We start from the raw sequence: 18,223 nt of genomic DNA, 5'->3' as shown, positions 1-18,223 counted from the left end.
GTGTCCGCTGTGTCGTCCTCCTCAGTCGCAACCCACCATAAGCGACATGTTTGGCTGGATGAAAGACTTTATGGGAAATTTCATTTCCGAAATCAAGAGTGCCCTCGCCTCCAAGAGAGCAAGAGTATCTTCACTGGGTCCGGTGCCTATGGCGGAGGACGTTATCTCTGTGGACGACCATTCTTCCTCTTCCTCAGACGATGAAGACTCACTGTACTTGTTTCGAGCCGAAAAGACCCAAAGGCTTTTGCGCTCCATCCGGTCAAGGGATCGTGATGTTGAGCAAGGGGAAGCTCCGCCCTCCACCCATAGGGGGTTAAGAACCTTCAAAGTGGATGAGAACCTTAAGCGATTCATGCTAACCGAATGGAAGCATCCGGATAAGGGTCCGGTCCTCAACAAGAGGTTTAAACTAATGTTTCCCCTCCAGGAGTCGGAGTCAGACCTTTGGGTACCGCAATCCGAAGGTCAACGTGACGATTTCCAAATTGTCTAAAAGGACCCTAGTCCCGTCAGATGACGGTAGTAACCTCCAGGACTCGTTAGATCGGAGGGTTGAATGCACCTTAAGGTGCAAATACTCCGCTGCGGCAGCCTCCGCGTCGGTGGCTGTTGCCTCTTCTGAGACCGCGGACTTTGTACGCTCCCGCATCTTAAGATTTCAGGCTGACCTAGAGGCCGGAGTGGCCAGAACGGACATTCTGGATCAATTTAAAACCCTCCTGCTAGGAGAAGACTTTTTATGCGACGCTTCTGCGCAGCATTTAAAGCTGGCTGCGAAAAGTATGGCGCTTTCTTCTGCCAGCCGTAGACCCCTCTGGTTGCGCCCTTGGGTTGCTGATAACGCCTCCAAGTTTAATTTATGCGGCCTGCCCTATGAGCCAGGGAGGCTATTTGGTTCCGAGCTGGACAAGCTCATGGAGAGCCTGGCAGACAAAAAAGGGAAAAATCTCCCTCAACAGTCCTTTCAGGGCCGCAGCAGGTCCAGGAACACAAGACCCCAGGGCCTCTCTAGGTCCCAGAGACGTCAGGGGTCCTCCAGACGCGGACGTGGTCGTGGTCGGGGCAGAGATCACAAGGCGGACCTATGACTCTCCCGCTTACCTTCCCCCTTCCCCTCCAGACCCTCCTTTCGATGCACAACTTCTAATTTTTTTTTCAGCAAGCCTGGCTGCAAGAAATTCCAGATCAGTGGGTCCTAAATATAATTTTGTCCGGGTACACGATAGATTTCGTGTCCCCCCCTCAGGAGAAGTTTGTGTTAACCCGGCCTCTACCTCAAACCAAACAGAAGATCCTGGAGGATGCGGTCCTCCTTTACCTTCACAAAAGAGCCCTAGAGGAGGTTCCCTTTTTCTAGTCCCAAAGCCTTCTGGAGACTGGCGCATGATAATAGATCTGCGCTATCTGAATCGCTTCATAAGGCAGAAGCGCTTCAGAATGGAGACCATCCGCTCATTAATCAACATTATAAATCCCGGATACCTTATGGTCATCATAGATCTAAAGGACGCTTATCTTCATGTCCCTATTCATCTAACTCACCAAAAGTTCCTAAGAGTTGTGGTCTCCATAAAGGGTGTGGTAAAGCATTACCAGTTTGCTGTTCTACCCTTTGGCATCTCTTCCGCTCCTCACACTTTTACACGTAGTCGCTTATATCAACAGACAGGGAGGTACGAGATCTTGACCTCTTCTCCAGGAAGTTGGTCTAATTCTCTCTTGGGCAGAGCTCAGTCTATCCCACCTTTCCGCGGTTCACATCAGGGGAGATCTCAACATAGTTGCGGATCGACTCAGTCGGGGTCTACCAGTTCCAGGCGAATGGTCACTGAACAGAGACATCTTCTCGCAGATCACTCTATGTTGGGGCACTCCAGAGATCGACTTGATGGCGACCCAGTTGAACGTGAAGGTGGACAAGTTCTGCTCCCTCTACAAGGAGGACAACCCTCTGCCAATAGACGCCCTGTCCATTCCATGGAGGTTCAGGCTGGCATACATATTCCCTCCACTTTCCATGATACCAAGGGTATTGACGAAAATCAAACAAGACCAGACCCCGGTCATTGCAATAATACCATTTTGGCCAAAGAGGTCTTGTTTCACCCAGCTCATGAAGATGAGTTAGAGCACATATTGGAGACTTCCCCTAAAGCAGGACCTTGTGTATCAGGACACCGGGCCCTGCCTAGATCTGAGGAAACTCAATCTGACAGCCTGGAGATTGACAGGTCCCTATTAGAAGCTAGAGGGCTTTCTGCGGAGGTCTTGAGAACTATTTCACACTCCAGTGCGGAGTCTACAAACAAGGCGTACTCAAGAATTCACAAGATCTTTCTTCAGTGGTGTGCTGTTAAAGAGGTAGTTAGAGGTAGGAGGTAGATCCTCCTCTTTCAGTTATTTTACAATTCCTGCTAGATGGCCTGGACAAGGGTCCAAACCCCTCTACTCTTAGAGTCCACACCAGTGCTCTCTCTGCCTTTCTAGGTAGACCATTATCTCAAGACCCCCTACTCAGGAGGTTACTCAAGGGAGCCGAAAAATTAAAACCTAGAATCCTGAGACCTATCCCTGAATGGGATTTATCCATTGTTCTAAAGGGGCTATCCTCTCCCCCCTTTGAGCCCCTAGAGAATGTAGACCTTAGATTCCTATCTTTAAAGGTCACATTTCTACTGGCCATAACATCGGCCAAAAGGATTGGAGAGTTACAGGCCTTGGCGGCCGCTGAGCCTTGTACCCTCTTTCTCCATGACTGTGTCCTGTTGAGATTTTTACTGACCTTTGCTCCCAAAGTTCCATCATTCGGTAACCGAAATCAGACCATCTCTTTGCCGGTCCTATGTCCTACTCCGTCATCTCCTGAAGAGGAAGCCCTTCACTCCTTGGACATTTCTAGGAATCTCAAAATCTACCTGCGGATTTTAGAAAACCTGCTGCTCTCCTTCTCCGGTAAAAGCAAAGGTCTGAAAGCCTCCAAACCCTCTCTAAGTAGATGGGTAAAAGAGGCAATCCGGGAAGCCTTTCTAACCCAAGGGTTGGCTCCTCCATCCTTTGTCACCACCCACTCCACAAGGGCAATATCGACTTCCTTTGCGGAAAAAGGTCACGTTCCGCTAGAACAGATTTGTACTGCGGCTTCTTGGAGCTCCCACAGCACTTTCGTTAAACATTATCGCCTAGACTCTAGGCGCTCTGAGGGTGTAGCATTCGGACGCACCATTCCGTCTGCCGCCCTCTCATAAATAAAAAAAATAAAAAAGCAGTATTGTGTACCTTTTAGGAGACCCTCCCAATTAGTTTGTGTTACTTGCTAGGTCCCCACTTGTGCCGCTGGTTAGGACATAAGAGAAGCGTTAATTTTTTACGTAAATTTGTTTTCCCTTAGTCCTAACAGCAGCACACAAATTTCCCACCCTTGTTTAGTTTCTACTTGATATACAGCACTGGAATATGGGCAATTTGGAATGGGCAATTTGTTTTCCCTTAGTCCTAACAGCAGCACACAAATTTCCCACCCTTGTTTAGTTTCTACTTGATATAAAGCACTGGAATATGGGCAGTGGGTTTTACAAATTATTTAATTAGTGCTTGGTAGGAAATTTATTGTCATCAAAAATTCCACCTGTCCTACTAGTTTCATAGGGGAGAACTCCCCACTTGTGCGGCTGTTAGGACCAAAGGAAAATAAATTTACGTTAAGAATTAACGCTTCTTGACCCCAGGAAAAGGCGATCAGTCATACAACCCTGGATCAAACCTAACTGCTAATGCTATGATTATTATTCCTATCAATATTCCTTTTTTTATACTATATTTATTGTATTATAACTATTCTACCACTGTCAACTATTATAGTGATCATACTATTACAATACTATTGTTAGTTATCTCTAACATTTAATACTGTACTATCCTACACTTTTGATCCAGAAGAAAGCAAAAAAACCTTGACACATTCAGCCAATTTGTGCCACAGGGGAAAAATTATTTCTCGACTCGGAGAAAAAGCGATCAGTCCTAAAACCCTGAATCAAATTTAAATATGGTATTGAAAGCGATCTAATATTAGGCTGGTTTCACACGGGCGTTGCGGATTGGGGCCGGATGCGTTCAGAGTGCGTTCAGTGAAACTCGCACTATTTTGCAAGCAAGTTCAGTCAGTTTTGTCTGCGATTGCGTCTAGTTGTTCAGTTTTTTCCGCACGGGTGCAATTTGTTTTGATGCATTTTTCATACGCGTGATAAAACTGAATATTTACAAACAACATCTCTTAGCAACCATCAGCGAAAAACGCTTCGCACCCGCACTTGTTTACGGATGCAATGCGTTTTTCACGCAGCCCCATTCACTTCTATGGGGCCAGGGCGTTACAAACGCAGAATATAGAACATGCTGCGATTTTCACACAACGCAGAACTGATGCGTGAAAAACAACGTTCATGTACACAGACCCATTGAAATGAATGGGTCAGGATTCAGTGCGGGTGCTATGCGTTCACGTCACGCATTGCACCCGCGCGGAAAACTCGCTCGTGTGAAAGGGACCTTAGTGTTCACATTTAGTTACTACTACTAATACTACTACTATTAGTATTTAGGTTTTAGGTCCTATTATTTTACTATTTTTATTTTATTATAAATATTCTACCACTGCAACTTTTTCAGCTATCATACTATTACAATACTATTTTTACTTTTATTTCTAATTTTTTATAAATGTACTATGCCTATGCTGTTGATCCAGAAGAAGGCGATAAACCCTGGACACATTCGGCCAATTTGTGTCACAGGAGAAAAATTCCTTCTCGACCCCGGGAAAAGGCAATCAGTCCTAGAACCCTGGATCAAACCTAATTATGGTTCTGAAATTCATCTAATAATACAGTACATATAGGAATTCTGTTACTAATTAGTATTTATTTTAATTTAGGTTTTTGTCCTTTTTTACTATATTTATTGTATTATAACTGTTCTAGGATTGCAACTACTGTTGGTATCATTTAATTAAAATACTATTGATGCTATATACTGTAATTTTTAATACTATATTGTGCTTATGCTGTTTATCCGGAAGAGGGTTAAAAACCCTGAACATTTTAATTATCATTATAATAATATCTATCTAATTACTGCTAGTATGATATTATAATATAATATTAGATCATTTTCCTTGTTATGAATAATATTACTATGTATTATTTATACTATTGCACCTGTTTAATTAATTGTATACTATTAATTTTAAAGCTATGCAACTACCTATTAGTGAGGTCCCTGTCCCTAAAAATCTTGATCCAGAAGAAGGTGAAAACCCTGGGACACATTCAGACAATTTGTGTCGCAGGGAAAAAATCCTTTTTGACCCCAGGAAAAGGCAATCAGTCCAATGACCCTGGATCAAACCTTTTATAATAACTATTAATATTTTTCCTGTTATTTTAACCCCTTAGTGACCACGCACATTTTTAAAAAAAAGCACATTCCAAGAGCTATAACTTTTTTATTTTTTCATCGATGTACGTGTATGAGGTCTTATTTTTTGCAGGACAAGTTCTAATTTTTAATGCACCATTTTGGGTACATGTAATGATGGATTAAAAACAGCTGTTTAGCTAAAACCCCCTATGTTTATGACAGTAAAAAGGGCGTATTAGTGTTAGCTAAGGGGTTAATATCATTACTATAATAGCTACTAGTATTACTATTATATCTACTACTGATATTATACTGTTACTATATTACTTCTATATTATTTATTATTACTAGTGTTTTATTTTCTACTGATTATTTACCAGTGTTGCCATAATTGATGTTATTGGGGGAGAGGTTTTAGCAGGATTGTCCACATGACGTTTCTCTTTTCCATTGCTGCTCCATTCATTTTCTAAGCGACAGACAGAAAGAAAAGTGGGAAAAAGAAAAAAGAAATTCAAGATTAAAATCAAGTTTTGTCCTTAAGTTAGAAAACAAATGAGATTTTAATTATAGGCCATGTTGCCTAGCTCTACTAAACTCTAAAGAGGGTCATTTATCAAAATGTTGTAAAGTAGATGTGGCTTAGTTGGCTATAGCAACAAGATTCCTCCTTTCATGTTTGACAGCTCCTTTATAAAATTAAGGGAGGAATCTTATTGGTTACTATGGGCAACTAAGCCAGTTCTACTTTACACCAGTTTGATAAATGTGCCCCTAAATTTTATTTTAAAAAAATTGTAAAATCACTGCCAAAATCATATTGCTAGCCAAACAAATAGAACATTTATAGCCAGTAAACTGATGCATGTGAAAAACAGCTAAGGCTACTTTCACACTTGCATTCAGAGCGGATCCGTCTCAGACGGATCCGCTCATATAATGCAGATGGTGGCTCCGTTCAGTACGGATCCGTCTGCATTATATTGTTAAAATATTTCTAAGTGTGAAAATAGCCTCAGACGGATCTGTCCAGACTTTCAATGTAAAGTCAAATGGGGGATGGATCCGTTTGAAGATTGAGCCATATTGTGTCATCTTCAAATGGATCCGTCCCCATTGACTTACATTGTAAGTCTGGACGGATCCGCACGTCTCCGCACGGCCAGGCGGACACCCGAACGCTGCAAGCAGCATTCTGGTGTCCGCCTGCTGAGCGGAGCGGAGGCTGAACGCTGCCAGACTGATGCAGTCTGAGCGGATCCGCGTCCACTCAGAATGCATTAGTGCTGGACGGAAGCGTTCGGGGCCGCTTGTGAGCCCCTTCAAACGGAACTCACAAGCGGACACCCGAACGCTAGTGTGAAAGTAGCCTAAGGCTGTGCTCACATCACGGTTTTGTCACTTTTCGTTCACATTTAAACACTTGCCATATAGTGTCATCCATCTCCATAGGGTTCTATTGGGAAAAAAAAAATCATCCGTATGAAATGTACTTTTTTGCTGGCCTCTGCAGGATGGTAAGGTGTGGTGTACTATACTTTTTTGTGTCATTCCCCCCCCCCCCCAATGTACAGTACAGACCAAAAGTTTAGACACACCTTCTCATTCAAAGAGTTTTCTTTATTTTCATGACTATAAAAATTGTAGATTCACACTGAAGGCATCAACACTATGAATTAACACATGTGGAATTTTATACATAACAAAAAAGTGTGAAACAACTGAAAATATGTCATATTCTAGGTTCTTCAAAGTAGCCACCTTTTGCTTTGATTACTGCTTTGCACACTCTTGGCATTCTCTTGATGAGCTTCAAGAGGTTGTCACCTGAAATGGTCTTCCAACAGTCTTGAAGGAGTTCCCAGAGATGCTTAGCACTTGTTGGCCCTTTTGCCTTCACTCTGCGGTCCAGCTCACCCCAAACCATCTCGATTGGGTTCAGGTACAGTGACTGTGGAGGCAGCACCCCATCACTCTCCTTCATGGTCAATTAGCCTTTACACAGCCTGGAGGTGTGTTTGGGGTCATTGTCCTGTTGAAAAATAAATGATGGTCCAACTAAATGCAAACCTGATGGAATAGCATGCCGCTGCAAGATGCTGTGGTAGCCATGCTGGTTCAGTATGCCTTCAATTTTGAATAAATCCCCAACAGTGTCACCAGCAAAGCACCCCCATACCATCACACCTCCTCCTCAATGCTTCACGGTGGGAACCAGGCATGTAGAGTCCATCCATTCACCTTTTCTGCGTCGCACAAAGACATGGTGGTTGGAACCAAAGATCTCAAATTTGGACTCATCAGACCAAAGCACAGATTTCCACTGGTCTAATGTCCATTCCTTGTGTTCTTTAGCCCAAACAAGTCTCTTCTGCTTGTTGCCTGTCCTTAGCAGTGGTTTCCTAGCAGATATTCTACCATGAAGGCCTGATTCACACAGTCTCCTCTTAACAGTTGTTCTAGAGATGTGTCTGCTGCTAGAACTCTGTGTGGCATTGACCTGGTCTCTAATCTGAGCTGCTGTTACCTGCGATTTCTGAGGCTGGTGACTCGGATGAACTTATCCTCCGCAGCAGAGGTGACTCTTGGTCTTCCTTTCCTGGGGCGGTCCGCATGTGTGCCAGTTTCTTTGTAGTGCTTGATGGTTTTTGTGACTGCACTTGGGGACACTTTCAAAGTTTTCCCAATTTTTCGAACTGACTGACCTTCATTTCTTAAAGTAATGATGGCCACTCGTTTTTCTTTACTTAGCTGCTTTTTTCTTGCCATAATTGAAAATTCTAACAGTCTATTCAGTAGGACTGAATCAGCTGTGTATCCACCTGACTTCTCCACAAGGCAACTGATGGTCCCAACCCCATTTATAAGGCAAGAAATCCCACTTAAACCTGACAGGGCAGACCTGTGAAGTGAAAGCCATTTCAGGTAACTACCTCTTAGCTCATCAAGAGAATGCCAAGAATGTGCAAAGCAGTAATCAAAGCAAAAGGTGGCTACTTTGAAGAACCTAGAATATGACATATTTTCAGTTCTTTCACACTTTTTTGTTATGTATATAATTCCACATTTGTTAATTCATAGTTTTGATGCCTTCAGTGTAATTCTACAATTTTCATAGTCATGAAAATAAAGAAAACTCTTTGAATGAGAAGGTGTGTCCAAACTTTTGGTCTGAACTGTATGTTAAACATGATATAAACAGCCCCTAAAATGTGTCTAGTCCCCCCGTTCCTGAAGCAGCAAGTAATTGATTCCTATCACTGGATTGATGTGAAAATAGGGGAAATCACCCACATCCAATATCTGAATATCAGCCGCCATCTTTACCCACAAGTATTTATCGTGTAGATGCCTCTATGTAAACTTGTAAAGTACCTCATTCACAGATTTTCCCCCAAAATGATCATCTCTGAATATGTGCAGTAGGATAAATTGTCCGTCCTGTATTCCGGTGTCATACCTGAAATATCGCAGTAGTCGCAGAAATCTCAGAAGTTTGCCTTCTCTCTCAGATGAGATAGAACGGTAACTGAGGAGAACTGACTCTTTTATGTTTCAAATTGAAACCCAGCAATCCTATTGGCTGTTTGTAATGCAGTTACCATGGTAACAAGAGTGCCCATACATTTCTTATAATGTCTGAAACATGAACCTGTAGAGATAATGGGGGGAGAGTAATCAAACTGGTGTAAAGGAAAACTGGCTTAGTTGCTCCTAGAAACCAGATTTCTCCTGTCGATTTCCAGAGGAGCTCTGAGAAATGAAAGGTGCAATCTGATTGGTTGTTATGGGCATCTAAGCCAGTTTTCCATTACACCATTTTGATAAATCTCCTGCAATGTGTTGGAATTACATATAAATCATATTTCTACACACAGTCATTTGTAAGAGCTGCAGAGCTAATTCTGTAAGGCGAAATAGCCTGATGTGTTGGCAGTTTTATGTGTACAAATATATAAAGGCTCTAACACAGCATTTTTGGTTTCTTTGGTTTGGGTTTTTTTAAGTATTTTTTTCTGTGTATCAATGTAAAGTGGTTGCACCATGTATGAAAATTATCCCCCATCCAGAGGATATAGGATAACGAACTGATCAGTGGGGGTCCCACTGCTGGGACCCTAAGGGCCAGTTCACACTGAGCTCTTGCGGACTTTATGTTAGAGGAACTACATGCAGGAAGGTGATGTTTTTCATGGGACTGTATGTTTTAATGGGCTGACTTCTGTCAGTATGAATAGACCCTGAAGGTGGGAATATTCATACACAGTAAACCTAGGCCCTAGTAACCCTGAAAAGCCCTAGGATTAGTGACAGGGTCTTAGACTACTGGTTCCTTCCCAGATGAAAGAACCAGCAATGGATGAGCAGGAACTCAGATGAGGACCACATACCAGCTCTTCCACTCCAGACAGAGAATATCAACCGCATGGTATAAAGTGTGAGTCCAGACTAAATAGGAGGAGCAGTAATGACCACAAGCTATACCTGCGAGAAGAGGTGTGGTCATTACCAACAACACTGCAACAAGTGAAAACAGATAGGCTGTCAGATAACCTAACGTTCAGCCAGTTTCTCAGATCTTTTAACCTCTGTCACAGGAAGGACCGTGACAGTCAGCCAGGCTGAAATGCAAAATAGTGGCCCAGTCATGAAGTGGGGAGGGTAGGAACAGCATTTAAAGTCCACAAAGTGGCCCTATGACATAGTAGTGAGGTGGAAGCAGCATGAGGAGACCACAGTGTGGCCCAATGACAGAGTCTGGAGGTGGCAGCAGCATCAGGAGGAGGCCACAAAGTGGCACAATAACAGAGTGTGGAGGTGACGGCAGCAGCATCAGGAGGAGGCCACAGGGTGGCACAATGACAGTGTGGTGGTGGCAGCAGCATCAGGGGGCCACAGAGTGGCACAATGACAGAGTGTGGAGGTGGCGGCAGCAGCAGCATCAGATGGAGGCCACAGGGTGGCACAGTTACAGCGTGGAGGTGGCAGCAGCAGCATCAGGAGACCTGAGTGGTGAGATGGCAGCAGCATCAGGAGACCACAGAGTGACCCGTTGACAGAGTGGGGAGGTGGGTGGCAATACCAGTACCAGCTGAAGGAGCACTTGGCATTAGATGTGTGGCATCAGGCGGGTGGCAACATCAGAATAGTAGTGGCAGGTAGCCAGAAGAAACCAGTCTCTTTTGTGAAAGTGTTGGTGTGGCACCATGGATGATCTAGTCTGATGCATCAGGCAGTGGTGGGTGGAAATCCTGGCTGATTCACGCCTGATTCATCTTGACAAAGGTCAGTCTCTCCACTGGAGAGGACTCCCCTGCATAACGGAAACGGGACGGATCCGTTTTGCAGCCCATAGACTTCTATTATGACGGAATGAATAACAGAATGCCTCTAAAGCCATTCCGTTATGCATTCCGTCATAGAATTGCATTATGGTCCGTGGTAACTTTATGGTCTGCTTTTACCACCAAACGAAGCGTGAACGAAGTTCAAAATATGGAAATAACTCATCTCTAGTTACCACGAAGCAAGAGGAAATTCGGATTCTCTGCAAATCGATTATTTCCTGAAATTCAGATCTAATTCCACTTCAACTTTGATTCGCTCATCTCTAGAGATAAGTAACAATTCTGGTCAGTTTCCCATTGTGGGAAGGAGAGGGACAGAATCCTATTTAAGGCTTGTGCACACAGCCATTGGTCGGCCATTACGTGCATTGGGGACCGCAATTTGCATATAACATCCATGCATATTCCACAGACGGATCCAGTTCCATTAAACTTCAATGGGTCCGTGATCCGTCGGCAACGCAAAAAAATTCTGTTCCGCACCAGACCTTCTAGATTGCGGACCCATTCAAGTAAATGGGTCCACAGAACACGGCCGGTGGCCGCATATGGTGGACCCGCTGTTTGTGGACCGCAATACAGGTACGGCAGTGTGCATGAGCCCTTACAAAGACACTTGAGACATATATTAGAGCAATTCTCCAAGATTTATTAAAATTATAAAAATAAAAACATTCACGCTGTGGCTCCAATGCCACAGCTTCAGTATCCACCACTGGTTCCTGTCCGTTCTGTACTGATTGGCTATTGCGTCCCGTGATAGATGAACAAGACATGACTGCTCCAGGCAGAGCAAAGACTGGAGTGGCAGTGCAGGACATGACTCCTGGGGGAGAAGCAGGGACTGGAGTGGCAGAGCAGGACATGACTCCTGGGGGAGCAGCAGAGCAGGACATGACTCCTGGGGGAGAAGCAGGGACTGGAGTGGCAGAGCAGGACATGATTCCTGGGGGAGCAGCAGAGCAGGACATGACTCCTGGGGGAGCAGCAGGGACTGGAGTGGCAGAGCAGGACATGACTGCTGCAGGCGGAGCAAAGACTGGAGTGGCAGAGCAGGACATTTCAGAGGCAATCTGTCACCTCCTGCAAGGTCAAGTACAGTAACTTATATGTTCATCCTCACCCCCAGATATGTGTATTTTTTATATGCAGATTCCCATGATGAAAAACTGCAGCGTATTACAGTACCAGCAAAGTGAAAGAGATTAAACAAATCTCATGTACACGTTGCGGATGTCTTTAGTGCAGAAATTGACCTGCCGTGCAGATTTCAAAATCTACAGTATGTCAATTATCTTTGTGGTTTTAGCTGCAGATTTCTCCCTTTTCAAATGAAGGTTGAATTCTGTGGCAAATCCACGTTATGTATAGTGGCTTTTGGTGCAGTTTGGGTGCAGAAATGCACATACAGCCACATGGAAATGTGTGGATCTTCTGCACATTGACCTGCATGGTGTGCAAGTACCCTTAGGCCCCTTGCAGAAGAGCGAGTATTCCGCGCGGGTGCAATGCGTGATGCGAACGCATTGCGCCCGCACTGAATCCGGACCCATTCTTTTCAATGGGTCTGTGTACATGAGCGTTGTTTTTAATGCACCACTTGTGCGTTGCGTGAAAATCGCAGCATGTTGGGGGGCGGAGCTAGAAGTGTACCGTGATGGTAGCTTGATCTCAGAGCTCCTTACTAACACTTCCACAGCTTTTACAAACCTGCCAAGCACAGAGGATGGGGAAAACGGCAAAAGACAAAAAGGAGATAAGACAGGGAACACCAAGATACAAAAAAGGTCAGGCAGACATGAATAAATACTTAAAGACAGCTCCGCTCAGGCGCGCAGAAGTAAGATGGCGCTGGGTGTCGTGAAGCTGGCTGGGGCGGGAGAAGACTCTGACGGAGAAAGTTCATGCACAATGTCAGAGGGGCATGGAGAAGCAGAGCAGCTACCTCTGTCTTGCTCCTTCTTTAAAAAAAGTCCTTTACAAAGCCCTATCTCCTCTGCAGAGGGACATTGCAGACATTAAAGCCGCTAACTGAAGCACTTAGAGCACATAAACTCCCAATACACTGGCTCTTTCCTTTTGGCTTGGCCACGGTCAAAGATAGTCATCAGATTACAATTAGAACACCAGGATCTTCAGGAGGCCTAGAAGAAATTAGGCATTGATCCAATTAAAATCCCATCTTGACTAACGGTGTCTCGGGAAGGACCCTTATCTGCCAAAGAACATGAACTGGCAAATGGTCCGCATGAATAAACCATCCAAGTCAAGTAAAGCCGCACAAGACCGAGAAGATACTTGAAGAGATTTACATTTCTTGAAGTTTTACTTCCTTCAAGGGACTGTGTGAGATGAGTTACTTCAGAGTGTATGGAACGCATGTTAGCTCATATGCTCTGCTTTTTCTGTCTCTCCACTTCAACTTCAACCTAACCTTTTGTATGGCTATACCTAATATATATGATGGAAGATTACAGCTGCAATGTTGGCAAAATTCCCTATTCCTATCACCTCTTAACAGAGGACCTCTGGACTCCTCAGAGACCTCTGCTTTCCCCCCCTTTTCTCCCTTATCTCTCTCTCCCTTTCTCCTAAGTAAGGCCTCATGCACACGACCGTTGTGTGCATCCGTGGCCGTTGTGCCGTTTTCCGTTTTTTTTCACGGACCCATTGACTTTCAATGGGTCCGTGGAAAAATCGGAAAATGCACCGTTTGGCAGCCGCATCCGTGAGCCGTGTTTCCTGGCCGTGAAAAAAATATGACCTGTCCTATTTTTTTCACGGCCAACGGTTCACGGGCCCATTCAAGTCAATGGGTCCGTGAAAGAACACGGATGCACACAAGATTGGCATCCGTGTCCGTGATCCGTGGCCGTAGGTTTTAGTTTCATACAGACGGATCCGAAGATCCGTCTGCATAAAAGCTTTTTCAGAGCTGAGTTTTCACTTCGTGAAAACTCAGATCCGACAGTATATTCTAACACAGAAGCGTTCCCATGGTGATGGGACGCTTCTAGTTAGAATACACTACAAACTGTGTACAAGACTGCCCCCTGCTGCCTGGCAGCACCCGATCTCTTACAGGGGGATATGATAGTGCGGCACCTGAAGGGGTTAATTGTACTATCATATCCCCCTGTAAGAGATCAGGGCTGCCAGGCAGCAGGGGGCAGACCCCCCCCTCCCCAGTTTGAATATCATTGTGCGGCCCCCCCCTCCCCTGTTGTTAACTCGTTGGTGGCCAGTGTGCGCACCCCCCTCCCTCCCTCTATTGTTTTAATACATTGGGGCCAGTGTGCGCGCCCCCCCAACCCCCCCCCCTCTATTGTTTTAATACATTGGGGCCAGTGTGCGCACCCCCCCAACCCCCCCCCCCTCCCTCCCTCTATTGTAATAATAGCATTGGGGCCAGTGTGCGCACCCCCCCCCCCCCCCCCGATCATCGGTGGCAGCGGAGTAGAAGATTTTCATACTTACCTGGCTGCTGCGATGTCTGCGTCCGGCCGGGAGCTCCTCCTACTGGTAAGTGACAGCAATGCGCCGCACAGACCTGTCACTTACCAGTAGGAGGAGCTCCCGGCCGGACACAGAGATCGCAGCAGCCAGCAGCCAGGTAAGTATGAATCTTCTACTCCGCTGCCACCGATGATCGGGGGGGGGGGGGGGGCACACTGGCCCCAATGCTATTATTACAATAGAGGGAGGGGGGGGGGGGGGTTGGGGGGGCGCGCACACTGGCCCCAATGCTATTATTACAATAGAGGGAGGGAGGGGGGGTTGGGGGGGCGCGCACACTGGCCCCAATGCTATTATTACAATAGAGGGAGGGAGGGAGGGGGGTGCGCACACTGGCCACCAACGAGTTAACAACAGGGGAGGGGGGGCCCACTGGCCACCAATGAGTTAAAAACAGGGGGGGGGGTCTGCCCCCTGCTGCCTGGCAGCACCTGCCAGGCAGCAGGGGACAGTCATGTACACAGTTTTTTTGTATATTCTAACCTGAAGCGTCTCCATCACCATGGGAACGCCTCTGTGTTAGAATATACTGTCGGAAATGAGTTTCACGATGTAGCTCATATCCGACAGTATATTCTAACATAGAGGCGTTCCCATGGTGATGGGGACGCTACAAGTTAAAATATACCATCGGATTGGAGAAAACTCCAATCCGATGGTATAACAGAACTCCAGACTTTACATTGAAAGTCAATGGGGACGGATCCGTTTGAAATGGCACCATATTGTGTCAACATCAAACGGATCCGTCCCCATTGACTTGCATTGTAATTCAGGACGGATCCGTTTGGCTCCGCACGGCCAGGCGGACACCAAAATGACTTTTTTTTCATGTCCGTGGATCCTCCAAAAATCAAGGAAGACCCACGGACGGAAAAACGGTCACGGATCACGGACCAACGGAACCCCGTTTTGCGGACCGTGAAAAAAAACGTCCGTGTGCATGAGGCCTAAGAGTTAGAATTGAGTTGAAAATAGGCTTGTTATATAATCAGTATGATAAATAAGATTAGTAGGGCCTGTCTGGGGGAGTGTGCATTTAAGCGCACTCTCTTAGATAGGTTATACTGGAAGTACATACAGTGTTTTTTTTGATGATAATAGAGTGGGTGCCCTTGTTTCTGGGCTTTTTTCCTCTTTTTCTGCCTTGACATACTTCAATGCGGGTCGATGGAGGGGAGGAGGACCCGGGGGAAATACACTGCAAAAGTGAATATTATTTCTTCCTTCACTTCCTGGTTCTTAAAATTGCTCATATCATTCATATTCTGTATATTCTGCTTTTTCAGAATTGCTTTGTGTTCCATGGTGGGATCCCCTCTCCTTAGTGCGTGTTTCTCAACTAACATTCCATGGCTGATCTCAAGGTATTATCTCACAATATCAACGGTCTCAACATACCCCAAAAATGTAGACAGGTTTTTAATCTACTTCATAAATTACAGGCAGATATAATCCTTTTACAAGAAACCCATTTTAGACATGATCATATCCCTAATTCCACATTTTCACAATGGTATCACACCACACACTCATCTGCCTTCAAGGGGAGTTTCAATTGCAATTAGGAGCTCCATTCCGTTCAAATTGGTGAAGTTGTACATAGACAAAGAAGGTAGACTTATAATTCTGTGGATGGCACCGTTTAGGGGAGGGGGGGGATCTGTGGGTGGCACCGTTTAGGGGAGGGGGGGATCTGTGGATGGCACCATTTAGGGGAGGGGGGGGATCTGTGGATGGCACCATTTAGGGGAGGGGGGATCTGTGGATGGCACAGTTTAGGGGAGGGGGATCTATGGATGGCACCATTTAGGGGAGGGGGATCTGTGGATGGCACCGTTTAGGGGAGGGAGGTTCTGTGGATGGCACCGTTTAGGGGAGGGAGGTTCTGTGGATGGCACCGTTTAGGGGAGGGGGGGATCTGTGGATGGCACTGTTTAGGGAAGGGGACTCAGCTCCCTGCTGTTGTGTGCACAAAGCACAGGGCAGCAGGGAGAGTGCAAAGTCCTATTCACCCTAATAGAGCTCTATTAGGGTGAATATGACAAGGGTTCTAGCCCTTAAGGAGGCTAATAGTTATTAAATAAAAAGTAGAAAAAAAAAAAAGTTTAAACACGCCCCCCAAATATAGAAAACAATATTTTGCAATATATATCGCATATCGCACATGCTTAAAATTATATCGCAATATAGATTTTAGGCCATATCACCCACCCCTACGATGTACTATTTTAAATTGTGTCAGCCGGTGCAGGCTCGAAAGAGAGGCCTTCTTTATATTTTGATATGCCTCCCGCCATTGCAGTGAGTTATCTACCCGTAAATCCGCTTCCCATTTAAGAACACTTTTAAATTTAAGAACAGTGCTTAATTCCTTTCTAAATCTAGTATAGATTTGTGAAACCCTGATTTTTTTTTCCGTAAGAAGTGTAACAAAAACCTAACAGTACCTGCGTCACTGGAATTTGAGAAATTTTATTTTGCATGTATGCAAATGCGTGCTTAAGTTGAGCATATCTATAGTGACTTAATGCTGTAATTGGTGTCTCATGAAATATTTCCCCTATAGGTTTTATTTTATCAACCGTGCAAATGTGTGAAAGCATCGTGATCCCTCTCCGGGTCCAATAGTTATTGTCGTTTAGAGCTAGAAATTCATTTAAAAAAGGGTTATCCCATAACGGGGTGAACTCTTGGGCGTGGGTAACCTGCAGGATAGATTTGATCTTGTTCCATACTTTCTGTATCATTGAGCTTATAGGGCAGGTATACTCACTACGACCCAGAAGCCCGGTCTCCAATATACTAAATATGTTCAGTATGGGACATTTCTGTTGTTTAGTGAGGCAAGATATCAGTAAACCATCCCCCGCATTAATACACCATTGTAGTTGGGAGCACAGGTAATAGCCTTGAAAATATGGGAGGCCAAGGCCACCCTCGATTTCAGCCAAGCATAGGTATCGTAGCTTGATGCAAACCCTTTTCCTGCCCCATATCAGATCGTTGATCAGTCTATCAATCCAGTTAAAGAGACCATCCTCGATCCATATGGGGCAGGGGCCGATCACATAGAGTATCCACGGCAACAAGACCATTTTGATCAATGCAATTCTGTTAACTTGGGAGAGTGGGAGCTTCTGCCAAACCCTAATCCTCTCCTTTACTTTCTTTACCATGGGAATAATGTTTAGTTTATTATAGTCCCTCACTTAACTGCCAGATAAGATAAGATGCCTTTATTGTCACTGTACAATACAATGTAATACAATGAACAATACAATGAAATGTTGTTTGGAGCAATCCTAGATGCCATGGACAGAGGAACAAGAACTGACATTTAAACTAAAGCATTACACTAGAAAAAAAAAAAAACATTGCACTAGAAAGCATTACTATTCACAGATCACAGCATATACAGGTCCTTCTAAAAAAATTATCATATTGTGATAAAGTTCATTATTTTCTGTAATGTACTGATAAACATTAGACTTTCATATATTTTAGATTCATTACACACAACTGAAGTAGTTCAAGCCTTTTATTGTTTTAATATTGATGATTTTGGCATACAGCTCATGAAAACCCCAAATTCCTATCTAAAAAAATTAGCATATTTCATCCGACCAATAAAAGAAAAGTGTTTTTAATACAAAATAAGTCAACCTTCAAATAATTATGTTCAGTTATGCACTCAATACTTGGTCGGGAATCCTTTTGCAGAAATGACTGCTTCAATGCGGCGTGGCATGGAGGCAATCAGCCTGTGGCACTGCTGAGGTGTTATGGAGGCCCAGGATGCTTCGATAGCGGCCTTAAGCTCATCCAGAGTGTTGGGTCTTGCGTCTCTCAACTTTCTCTTCGCAATATCCTATAGATTCTCTATGGGGTTCAGGTCAGGAGAGTTGGCAGGCCAACTCTCCTTAGCTCGTTTTGTG

The sequence above is a fragment of the Bufo gargarizans genome, chromosome 3 (assembly GCF_014858855.1).
Source record: "Bufo gargarizans isolate SCDJY-AF-19 chromosome 3, ASM1485885v1, whole genome shotgun sequence".
In the NCBI taxonomy this organism is placed as follows: Eukaryota; Metazoa; Chordata; class Amphibia; order Anura; family Bufonidae; genus Bufo; species Bufo gargarizans.
This window is presented reverse-complemented; position numbering follows the sequence as displayed.